Genomic DNA, 12742 nt, shown 5'->3' on the forward strand with positions numbered 1-12742 from the left:
TCAGTCAGCCCACATGAACACATAACGTTCTGCTGGAGTTTAAACAGTTTTGGTTATTCCACATGAGAGATTTCTTTTTTCTTTCTCTCTCTCAGCTCTTTTCACTGGTTTGAAGCTGGCAGGTCTCGTTTGGAAAAAGGTGATGTCACACACATCTGTAAACCAATCAGGACTTAGCAACATCTAGTACCCATGGTGCTTAGATGTTTAGCAACAACGATGGTTGCTTATTTAGTCATGGATATTTAATGTTGTACAGAAATACTTAAACTTCCTCTAAGCAATACTTTTATACTTTTGCTTAACACAACCAAGTCTCAGCTCCGGTCTGTAACTTAACTGTTCTGGTTCACTCTCAGACATCAGACACACACAGCTGGAAACTAGCTGGTGAACATCGTGAAGCAGCTTAAGAGGCAGATATTACAGACCAGAACTGAGAGACCTAACACAAAGCTAAAAGAGAGTGAATATTGCCAGGACAGACACACAAAGACTGGAAACACAGGAAACAGCTTTGCTCTGTCAAAAGATAACAAACTCCACCCACTAGCACCTCTAAAGCTCACTAATTAACATCTTGTTGTTTAACCCTTTTAAAAACCAAAGTGTAAACATGTCAAGGGTTTGTGTGTACCTTTGGACAGAGCCAGAGGAGCTGTGTCCTTCTGTCTGCAGTCTTTGTGCTAAGCTATGCTAACCAGCTGCTTTAGCTTCATATTTACTGCAGACACAACAGTGCTATACACCCTGTGGCCACTTTATTAGGTACAGCTGTAAGATCTAATGCAATTAATTACAACAACTCTGCCATAAATTCTACATTTGCAAAGTTTATATTCTTCCGTTTTTGTTGACATTTTTTGGAAATGTGTGAAATCAGTTCTATGTTTATTATTGAGGTCACAGTTGAAGGTGGTGTCGAACTGGACAAAATGTTAAATTGTTCCTTTAAATGCAGCCAGCATGTTTGGAAATTATGCACTGGCCAATCAGGTTTTCCTAATTTATTTGCAAAATAATAATATAATAAATATGTATATAAATAAATGTGTTTTTTTTTTTCGTTTCTAAAAGAATAAATCAATAAAAAAAATTGTCCACCTTCTCCACATGGACACACAGGCAGAAATCACCATCTTCATAAAGAATCTGTTGGTTCTTTAAACGTCGTCCTCTCTCGGTGCATCTCCACTCACGTCTCTCTGATCTTCCGAAAGCCCCCTTCTTCACATCCACGTACCCACAAAACCAACACATGACACTTGTTTTGAGTTCATCTCTACACACATTTCAGGTGAATGACACTTGGCAGCTCTCCAAAGCAAAGAGTGTGATTGAGAAACCAGAGGTAAAGTTACTCCCGCTTGTGTTATAACACTTGGCAGTGTGTTTGTGTGCTCTATCTGTCCGTCAAAGGCTTTGAGTTCAACACTTCCCAAACAAGATGGCAATATTGAATCTGTGTCAGTTGTTGAAGAGGCTGAGGGGACAAACATATCAAGGTTTGTACTGTTAAAGTACACGCATGAGAGTCAACACACAGCATGTGTACACTGTGTGATATTATCCACAGAGGGGAAAACTGTTTTCACACTGCACATTTACCTTTACGCCACAGATTCATCTATAGAGGCTGTTTATGTAGCACTCTTCAAAACAAGCTACTCACTAACTTATGAATTCAAGAAGGACGCCAGAATGAGAAAAAACTCTCACAGCTCTTTAATGAAAAAAAAAACTGAAAAACAAGATCAAAGAGGCTGAATGAGCAGCATAAACATGGAGAAAATATGATAATAAGAATTATTTAAAAAAAAGATACAGAAATTACATGTAAATATGTACCAAATATGCATTATACACTTAAAATTGTCATGAAAGAAATTGGACAGTAAATTGTCAGATTTTGTGATTCACATTTTACAATAATGACATAATGTTTCAATATGCTCCCTGATCCTCATACAGTGGACTGCAGAGGTGGGCTGGTGTGTCAAAAAACGTCCAAGAATGGTCATAAGTCTCGACTTAAAAGTCAAACAACAGCAAAAATAGGATGTAAGTGCTTTGCAGAAAGAAGTAATGGGAATGTTTTAAACTAAAATGAAATTGTGGTCCTCGATCTGGGCTGCATCTCACCATTAATCAGGGTTTAATTCACTCTGTGACAAAATTTTAGGAGCCGGCTAATCAATAATTGTATCCAACGCTACAAATGCATGCAAGAGGAAAACGTTTGTTATGTTGACAATATCAAATATTCTACGTGTGAAACAATTTTATCAAAATCTTCAGTGGGTTAAAGCAGCGGCTCACCAACTGTTTCTAGCATGCCCCCCTTCAGATGCTGAAAACAGTTAAAGCCCCCCACCCAACAACATTTTGCAATCATTAACAATGACAGCAGAAGCAACTAATAAAAAAGGATCCAAGTCGAATTTTAGTGACACAAAGTTCTGCACGATAGCTTCACCAAATGTTATCCTCCCTTCATCAATCATATTCATTCGCTTAGTTTCCCTTCATATTTTCCCCTGGTCATCCAGGCCCCACCTACAGTGACTCTATGAGGGGTCTGCTCCCCAGTTTCCACTGAGTCAAAGAGGATTATAGAGTTATATTTCTATTTAGTTACCTTTAAGTTACCCTCCAATTGAAACATTTACCTCAAAGATCCTGTGGCAGGACACTTTTCACTTCTAATTTTGTACATTAGCTTTGGAAGACACACTTTTGTGTGTGTGTGTGTGTGTGTGTGTGCTTCAGAACTGACCTGGTATCCTATTCTTTCTTCTGAACAGGTAATGCAGACACCTGCTCCTGCAGTAACAGAGAAAGGCTTTAAAGGCTTCCTCAGAGCGAAGACTGTGGCTTAACCTGCACTGTTAAAATGATGAACAATGGGGAAACTGAATCAAAGACAGAAACACGCAGGTCCGAGGTAGTTGAGGTAGTTAAGCAATCGCAGCTCCACAGAGAGGTGACGCTGCTCACTTGGCCACAGTCTCACTCGTATGACAAACACACCAACAGCAAAGCGTCACACACCACCTTGAACTGAATCTTGCTTGAATCTTCCAGAAGCTGTGTCAGACATTTCAGTGGGCTCAAAAGATTTTTCACAGGCATCTGCAAACCCCCAATATTTCCACAAAGGGGGCAACAACAGGGGCAATAGAGGCAGAAATCAAATCTTTCTCAGTACCTTTGCTGGATGGAGTGTGGATCAATAATGATGGACCTTGCTCATGTCTATACGTACATCTAGTCCTTCTGTGAGCAGGGCGGGATGTTTAGTCGCACCGATATTGGGTTTGCATTCCTCATTCTGTCTTGGAGATATTTGTGAAGGGTTATGTAAATGTGATACTTGTGAACTCTTTGAAACTCTCCTATTACGTCTTTTTATAGACATGTTCAGGTATCTAGATGACCTACAAAGATGATGACAGCTAAAGAGAGACGGAAACACTGAAAGAAAGGAGATTTTTATTATTGTTTCAAGACAAGACCGATAATTTTAACCATATATTGCTTACATAAAATTTACTTTTTAAAAATTATTTAAATATTTATAGTTGTTTTTTTTTTTGGCCATTTTACATTTGACAGGGCCGAAACTGAGAAAAAAAGGGTCCCTGGCTGCATTTGAAGCAGGGACGCTGCAGTAATAGTGTGCATCTGAACCACTGTATGTCCATATCAGGGTAGTGATATGAGGTTCCTTTTCAATGCTCATCAGTTGGCAAAAAGCATCCCGTTTGACAGGATATCCTCCTGTAATCTGATTATTTTTTTTAGATAAATTCATTCTGACTTACTGCTCACTCTTGGTTTACATTGTCTCATCTTCAAGGCACAATATCGTGAGCAGACAGGGGCACTGTTTCTTCATCGTCTGCAGTCAGCCAGCTCCCAGTCTGTCTCCTTCAGGTGAAATCTGGAAAACTCAGCCCTGAGAGGGAGCCAGTCTTTGAGCAAAAGGAGCCTCTTGGGTATGAATCTGCCGTTTTGATCGATGTGATATCTTACACAACACACACGCAGACACACACACATGCGTGCACGTGTCCGACAAATAGAACATGGTTTCATAACAAGGTTCTAGTCGCCCTGGCAAAAATCCTCCAGTTGCACAAAACTGGAGGACAAATGCCCAGATACACACACACACACACACATAGACACACGAGCACACAACTGCCAAAATGTGTAATAGGTATTTGATCAGGTCATGTTGACAGATTGACTCTTTAATGGTAAACAGACATCTCTTCTGTAGGCCGCAGGACCCTGACTTCCTGTGCTGGCCGCTAACAGAGAACGCAGCTCAGGTCAAACAAATAACCATGCTGCTGGCGACGCACAGAAACATCCCATCTCTAAGTTTACCATTTGTGTTTTTTTGGCTTTTTTTTACCGTAAATGGTCGGCAAGAACAAAATGTTTTTCTGACTGTGACCCTCTGACCCTCTGAGCCAAAAGCTTGATAAGGCATTAGTCAGTTTTTAAAAAAAGAAAAAAGAAGGGCCAGTTCACAAGTTTTACTCAGTTACTCGACGTCGAGATGACAGACGCTTGTTTACAGACAGATGCATTCATGTAAAGTACAGTATTACAACAGTAGTACAGAAATTAAGTAACAGTAAGTTTATGACCTCCTTTATTCCAAGTGATAATAACATGATATCCCTTCACTTTTTGCGCACTATATTGTGCTACGGATTTGATTAAAAATGCATGAAATGTGCTTTTTTGGCAATTAATCCTTCACACAATAACCCATAAAGATAAAGCTGAAACAAAATTACATTTGTTTTAAATTTATTAAAGAATAAATCAAGCTCTCAAGATAATCAAGGATAATCTGAATATCCAAGATGCAACTGAAGTCAGTTCGCAATAACAAACAATCTGAAGAGATTCCATATTTGGATTTTTTTAATAAGTTAGTATCTAAACCTATATATCTGTGTTTATATACACAGAATATGCTTTCTATTCTATTTTATTACCGCATTATGATTTACAGTATTTATTTTCATATTTCTATTCTATTTTATTTCAACTGAATTCTTATTTCCGCAGTAGCACCATGGGTCGGTGAGGAATGACATTTCGTTCCGCTATGTATTATGTACATTTGTACTCCTGTACATTTGCAAAAAAAATCTAAAAATGTCTTTATGCTTTGATTATTCTTGCAGTTTGACTAAAGGTGTGATTCGTTTTTGATAAATTTGCAAAAAACAAATCTAAAAAAATCTTTTTGCTTTGTCATTATGGGGTGTTGTATGTAGAATTAGTTAGAATCCATTTTAAGCTGCATTTTTTTTACCCAATAAAGTGTGCAAAATGTTTGTTTGAATATTCTCTGAAGCCATTTATTTATTCTAATTGTTTATTTGAATTTTTTTTTATCTCAATTTGGGAATTTTTGTCTCAATTATGTCAAAATGTAAACGAAATGAAAACTCTTGAGCCGGACAGTTCTCAGATATTTTTGAACTTGAAAAAAGCAGTTGACAAAACAATTTTAGCTAAAGCTCCACGTACTTGCTTATATATGTCTGTCTATATTGTCCTGTGTTTGTTTTAATATCTTGTTTTAATGCCTTTATGTATGAACTAAAGAGCGTATCTTACAGTCTTCAGCAGCAGCTGCAGTTGCTGAAGTTTGCTGAACTTTTTCGCCAACATGGACGAGAAGTCCTGAAATCGCTCGGAATAAATTAAAGTTTGAACATCTGCAGTCTGATGAAGACCATGCCACTCGGTAGAAAGACCTTGAGCTGAGGTTATTTTGTTAGTGAAGTCTTAAAATCCTGGTTTCTTTTTACCCTACATGTCTCAAAAAAATGAACTTTAAACTCTGTGACACACTTATTTTTGTGCTATCAGCTACACACTGTAACTGAACACAAATGACAGCAGTTAAATCAGGACCCTCAGAGACTGAACTTAATGCTGAACAGAGGCAATGAAAGTTTTACAGTACTCTCTTGGAGAAAATTACTTCCGCTACGGTGAAATGATATTTACCACCCAGTAAACTGTCACTGATGTATTATTAACTACACTCCACACCTTTTACAAGAAACCTTCACCAACAGTTAAACCTCTGTTAAAATATTCTTCCGATTCTAGAAATCTAGGCCACAGAGATGTGGCTGCTAACGGCTTGTTTTGTCTGTCCGCGGTTTTTGAAGAGAGCATAACAGGTTTACAGCCACAGAGAGCAGATCAGAGTCCTCCGGCCGGAGACCTTGAGGAGGTGGTTCAGGGAGAAATCGATGGGGTTAAATGAAATACAGTAGCAACAACAGAGTTTGGAAAGAGTGAGAGAGATGGAGACAGAGGGCGTACAAACACACACACACACACACACATCTGTCGGTGTGATTACGCAGTGAGGGGTTAATGATCAGATGGGCGTCCTCATCGATGTGTAATAACATCTGTTTCAAGGTCAGTCACTCTGTGGCCCCGCTGGCCGCCAAAAATCATCTGACAAGGACGCAGAGCGAGCCTGTTCACACACCGTGCACATGCACTTCAGACGACAACATCTCCTAGTTTTCATTTCACCACTGAGGCACAGGTTTATCAGACGCCACAGAGATCCAACAACATCAACATGTTCCTTAACGTACTCTTATTGTTACAAAACGGTTCAAAGTGTCACTGAGATATTCCCTCCTTCATTATTTTCTCAGCAAAAAGGATCAAAAATGTAAGAAAAATTAGACTAAAGAAAGAAACAGGAGTAAGAACTCTAGCAGTAATGGAAAGTAACTAAGTACATTAACTCAAGTACTGTACTTAAATCCAATTTTGAGTTGGTACTTGAAATATATTTTGATGGTAATAATTATGCACTTTTTCTTATTTTATTTTGAATACATGGCTTGCACTTGTAACAGAGTATTTCTACACTGTCGTTTTGTTAAAGTTCATCTTAATTCTGATGTAAAGTAGAAACTAACCAAAGTATTGTCACCAAAAATGACGATTTCTCTTTCTGTGGCCGATCAGTGAAAAGTTCTGTTCTTCACAGTAGCAAAGAGGCTAAGAGCTGAAAATAACTAACGCTGGTCACCAAACAACAAAAAGAACTGTTGAACTCTGACTGCCTCCTTCATGGAGGTCTGAGAGCATTTTCTAGCATCTAGTGAACTAGTGAAGTATCTAGTTATCATTATATATATATATTTACAAAATTAAACAATGACTAAATTTTTTAATTTAAAAGCCATTAAAATAAATACGTTAAATAAAGTTATTTAAGGCCTCGACTGCGTCCGCTTACAGAAATTCTGGCCCTTGGACAAATGCAGTTGAGGACCGATGCCGTACGTCGTGTTATGAATTGGCTACAATACATTATGAAGTGTAACATTTTCAACTTTGAGATAAATTTTCTTTTGATCAATAAATTGTTGTGTGGTGAATGCACAGTGTAGCTGGAGATCATCCACAGCGATCCTGTCCCCAGATGAATGTGGTTTTAATGTGACTTATTTCTCTATCACTGACACTGTTGTCATGGCGACTGCAGAGAGAGTGTCGGTTGTCTTGGTTTCATGCAAGAGAGATGACATTAATTAACCGATTAAATGTTTATTAGCATCACCAGTCGTTCCAGACCTCTGGGCCTCTCTGATTTTAGTCGGACATGATCTCAAAATACTGATGCTTGTATAACATTGAGCTTAAATAAAGCATGAATGAAGAAGCGTGACATTTACATCACACCTGTCCTCTACATGTGGAAACATTTCAGATAGCCAGGTTTCAGAGGAATAAACCCTGTGAAGGACCTCTAACTGTCCAGGTCGGCCAAAGCAGGTCCAATCCAGAGCCCCTTCCTACCACTCATCAATACCCTCCCACGCAGCACTTTTTTTAATCAACATTTAACAAAAACATTTAAAAGAGAGCACCCACTGCACCCATTTAAGCATCTTTGTATTTGCTCCCTGTCTCTTTGAGAGTTTACAAGGCTCTGGATGGTTTTACAGCTTTTTCTTATTATGGACCAAAACTGCTGAACAGCTCTGCCCATAAATACCTGACATGCAACATGGTAAACCTCACCTTCTTAATCTTGCTTTCAAGTGCTCTGCATCCTTGTTTTCAGTCAATCTCACGGAAAGTTTTACTTTAATTTTAAATGGTGTTTATTTAGTTGTGTTTAAACTGTCTTTCGTACAGTTTGATTTAAGGCACTTTGAGCCACCGCTCGTGAATGAAAACAGGTCTTAGAGGTCAAACTGTAGAGATACCAAATGAGGAACTCATAGTGATGATAAATGACAAGCTGATGAGGACCATGTGATGTGGTTACAACTCCAGAACAATCAAGTAAGTGAACCTTGAGTTGAGATCATTTTGTAAACTGTTGTTTACAAGGTTGAGAATGAACTGTCAGAAGTTGATGGTCGGTGTCATAACCAAACCATTACTCTGTGTAATTTACGGCCAGTTGTGGCGCTAAAGCAAATCCCTGTTCATAGACTGATTTTAATGAAGGAAAAAATACCCATTTGAATCACAGCCTTGGTTCCTTTATTCACCAGTTGCTGCAAATGATTTGCTCTTAGTCCATCTGTGAACTCCTGACTTCTGCAGATCCTTGAAGAAACTGAATCACTGAGAGACCTGGTTAACAACGTTTTGACTTCTCATCACGGGTTAGCATCTTAATATGGATGCGAGTTGTAAGCAATTCAACCTGAGAATAATTTTCCTTCACAAATTGCTTAATTTGTAGGGTTTTTAGAGGCCTGGAGAGGTGAAATTTTATAAAAAAAAAAAAAAGGGGGGGCAAAACAAGTAAAGAAAAGTAACAAACTATATGCACATACATATATTTGAATCCCTTTAATCGTGCTTTGACCCTCTCAGATTCATCTTGGAACCACTTGAGGGTTCCTCAATCCTGCTTGATGATTAAATTGATCAAACTCTCATCGACAAGGACAATTTAATTCAACGATTATGAGTTTGAAGAAATGATTGAAAATTGTGGAGCGCCTATAAATATACAGCAAATACATGAAGTCTTTACATATTTGCTGAAAGTGCTGTATTAGCTAAGGTAGTTTGTCGATCACAACGTCACGACATTGACTTAGTTATTTGGAGATCTTTTGGTGGGTATGGGAAGCTTCAGCTACAGGTGTTCATGTGACTGTAATATAAAAAAAGAATAAAAGAAAATACCAGCTCTTGTATGTGCTGTATGTGTGCTGTGTCACTTACTAACAGGCAGGTAAATGGCTGCTGCCTATCACACCTGTATTAACATCCAGGTACAGGAAACATGATAACTGCGACTTGCCTGCACTCTCCTGGTGGGTTTACTGAGGATAAGATGTGTTTCAAAGCAGGAGGCACTGCACGTTATCACTCTCAAATCCATGCAAATAAGTGTTGAGGCCACCATGGGCAAAGTGTGTGTGTGTGTGTGTTGTGGGCGGGGGATCACTTTCCACCCTGTTGGCACAGGCGAGGTCGGCCGGTGCATGTTTTTTAGCTCATTCACTCATTTACTTACCACCGCCACCCCTTTCACCCCTTACACACACACACACACACACACACACACATACACTGAGGTTGTAAGAGTTCAGAGCAGGGTACACAAGGACCCCTCTGAACTCAACAAGTTGGCTCCTTTCCAACGAATATCTCACCTCAGTTGCACAGCTCATAACAGTCTCCGTGCCCTCTTTACCTTGTACACACACAGGCTCACACACACAGGCGCACACTCACACACACACGCAGACACACGTTAAAAACACAAGTTAATATACCGCCGTGCCTTCCAAAACAACAGGGTTAGCCCTGCCCAGGCGTACTAAACAGCATTTTAAAACCCTCTTTTGATCAGGCTGAATGACCTCAGGGCTTCTTTTCTCTGCGACATCAACACGCAGCGTTGGCACGGCCCTGCGCCCTGGCACCAAAGCCAGACAGATGTTGTAACAACCAGCGTGAGTGATGGGCTGGTTTAAACCACATCAGACTTTGTAAACACGAATGAAGATGATAGAAAAACAGGGACATGGAAAAAACAAGGGGAGGAAGCCTGAGAGTGGTGCAGAAGCGCATAAAAAGTGGCGCACGGATCACCTGCGCACATGTTTCAACGTGCATGTGTGGTCCTCCCCATGCTCAGGCTTATGTATGTGCAGCATGTGACATAGATGGCACAGCTATACACACGCCTCCAGCTGCCTGTGGAAAAGCATTAATTTTATCTCCATAGCACTTTTCAAGCAAAAAGCACAAAGTCCCCCAGCACTGGAGGAGTAAAAAAGAAAGATGCAAAAAAAAGAAGAATAACATCATATTAGGACAGAAAAAAGAAAGGACAAGAAATAGTACAGAAATAGTAAAACACAGATTACCTATATTACTTTAAAAACTATTCTGTTTAGTCAGAACATAACTCCCGGTCACTACAACTTTTACACTTGTATGTCTGTAAAGTATTATGAAATGAGATATAACGTGTTTATTAGTGAACTTCAGAAGCCAGTGGAAGCAGATTTTGTTCCCTTTGGTCAGAGCCCAGCTAGCTGTTTCCCTCCTGTTTCCAGTCTGCGCTAAGCTAAGCTAACCTCAGCTAAATTGACTGTACGGACACGAGAGCGACATTGATCTTCTCACCAAGAAAGCAAAGTCTATTTCCCAAAATGTCAAACTATTCCTTTAAGAGAGTTTGATAGCTTCAGGCTAAGACGTGCTTAATAGTTTAACTCTGAGAGAGTAATTGTCAATACTGTAATAGTGTTTATACGTCTGCACCAAACGGAGATAATTTAACGCTTTTGCACTACTTTCAGTCACATTTGAACACTATGAGTGAAACTCTCCAGTCCACACTAATCAACTCCAATTAACGGCCAAAGAAAAGCAACTCTTCATCCTGCATAAAACACATAATACATACACACTACCAATGCTACTGTATTATTACACTGCTTCTTTCTTTTCTCTCCGTCTGTCTCCTCCAGGATTTGTCTTAAAAATTCCAGTAAATTTGCATGAAGAGTGATCAAAACATGCCTTGCTCAACTCATTTCTACAGCAGTAAAAGCAGCGGTAATAACATGCTGCCTTAATCTTCGACCACACATGAACATCTCCCACGCACGAACAACACAAACACACTTTTCCGCTAAGAGGGAGTTAAGTTTGAGCTGCAGTGTCTCAACATGCTTGTTTTGATGGTTTTTATGCCCATTTCCGAGTTCCTCTCCTTGTGTTTACTACGTCATTGAGCAATGTGGTTCTTTTCCCAGTGAAACCCGATATTGTTACTGTACGCTCAGGAATGTTTTTCACCCGCTGAGTGGCAGGGTGTGTTCACATCTCTTTGCCTGTTCCTGAAAAGCATCTGTTGAGGCTCCGCTGTTTGCTCACTCTCTCTTCATGAATGAAAAGTAACACATGCCACATGTCATCCAAAAATGAACGCACACCTTTTCCTGTAAGGGCTCTTCTCTGGAACCGACCGCTCTGGTTATTGTTGAAACAGATGTTGAATGAGTGCAGAGCTGTCCGTCATTCTGTAGTAAACAACACTGCCCTCCAACTACGTGTTATGCTCGGATGGCAAGCGATGATAGTACAGTAAACTCTTCACCCCAAAACATAATTAGACACAGTCCTGGTTGTGTCAAAGTCAATTTGTGTCTCCCTTTATCTTAACTTAAACTCAAACTCAACTTGGGAGGGTAATCTATGGAAAACACCATTCAAAGAGAAACAATATTTGATGCATGCATGCATCTGTCAGACATCAAAAAGTGAAATTGGATTTGACAAAAAAAAACAAAAAACAAGAACTAGCACAAGGTCTTGCATACAAAATACATGTACAGTGCTTGGAGCAGCTGCAGGGATTATATCTAGTAAATTGGGTTTCATCAAGATGTAACAATCCATCCGAAATACAGCACTTAGCTACGATTCATCAGCTTTGCAGCAACTGTTTATTAACTTACATGGAAATCACAGGAAAATTCTTGGCTTGAAATATAAGTGTTACATAGTGCTGATAAGCAGCAGGGGACTGGCAGTACATGGGCATTATCTTAAAGTTGAAAATGAGTACAGCTGAGAGTAGAAGTAGCATAAACTGGCAACCAGACACTCAGCAGTCTAAATGAATATATAATATAAAAAATATACATCAAGTTGTCACATAAAGCCATTGCTTTGTAATAAATCTAATATTTCCAACTGCAATGTGTGAATTCCCCAAATACAATAACTTGAGTGAAGGAGGAAGTTAATCTTGACCCGGGTCTGTATTATACCTATGTTTCTGCATGGACATCAAGATCCATTCATAAAATGCTTCGGTCCTTCAAGCCACATGATTAGCCCAACTTGGCTTCAACTTTGCCTTATTGCAAAGGGTGCATTGGACATGTGTTGCAGTGAGTAGATTATGTAATGTATGAGTGTAGCACCTAAACCCAATTTATCTGCTGAAGTAGCTCTGCCCGTTCTTAGAAGATCAACAAAGTCTCAGCCTCTTTCTTTTCCATTCTTTTCACTATTTACAGCTCAGGTTTATTTTTATATGATTGATAATGACGGATAATGGACAAGCTCTTCACCCTTTCAGGATTGTTAGGGTGATCATGGGAGTTTGACCGGCCAGTCTACATTTGTTGGTGACTTAATCGCTTATGATTGTGTCCCCCATGGAACCTGT

This window comes from Chelmon rostratus, chromosome 2 (genome assembly GCF_017976325.1).
Source record: "Chelmon rostratus isolate fCheRos1 chromosome 2, fCheRos1.pri, whole genome shotgun sequence".
NCBI lineage: Eukaryota > Metazoa > Chordata > Actinopteri > Chaetodontiformes > Chaetodontidae > Chelmon > Chelmon rostratus.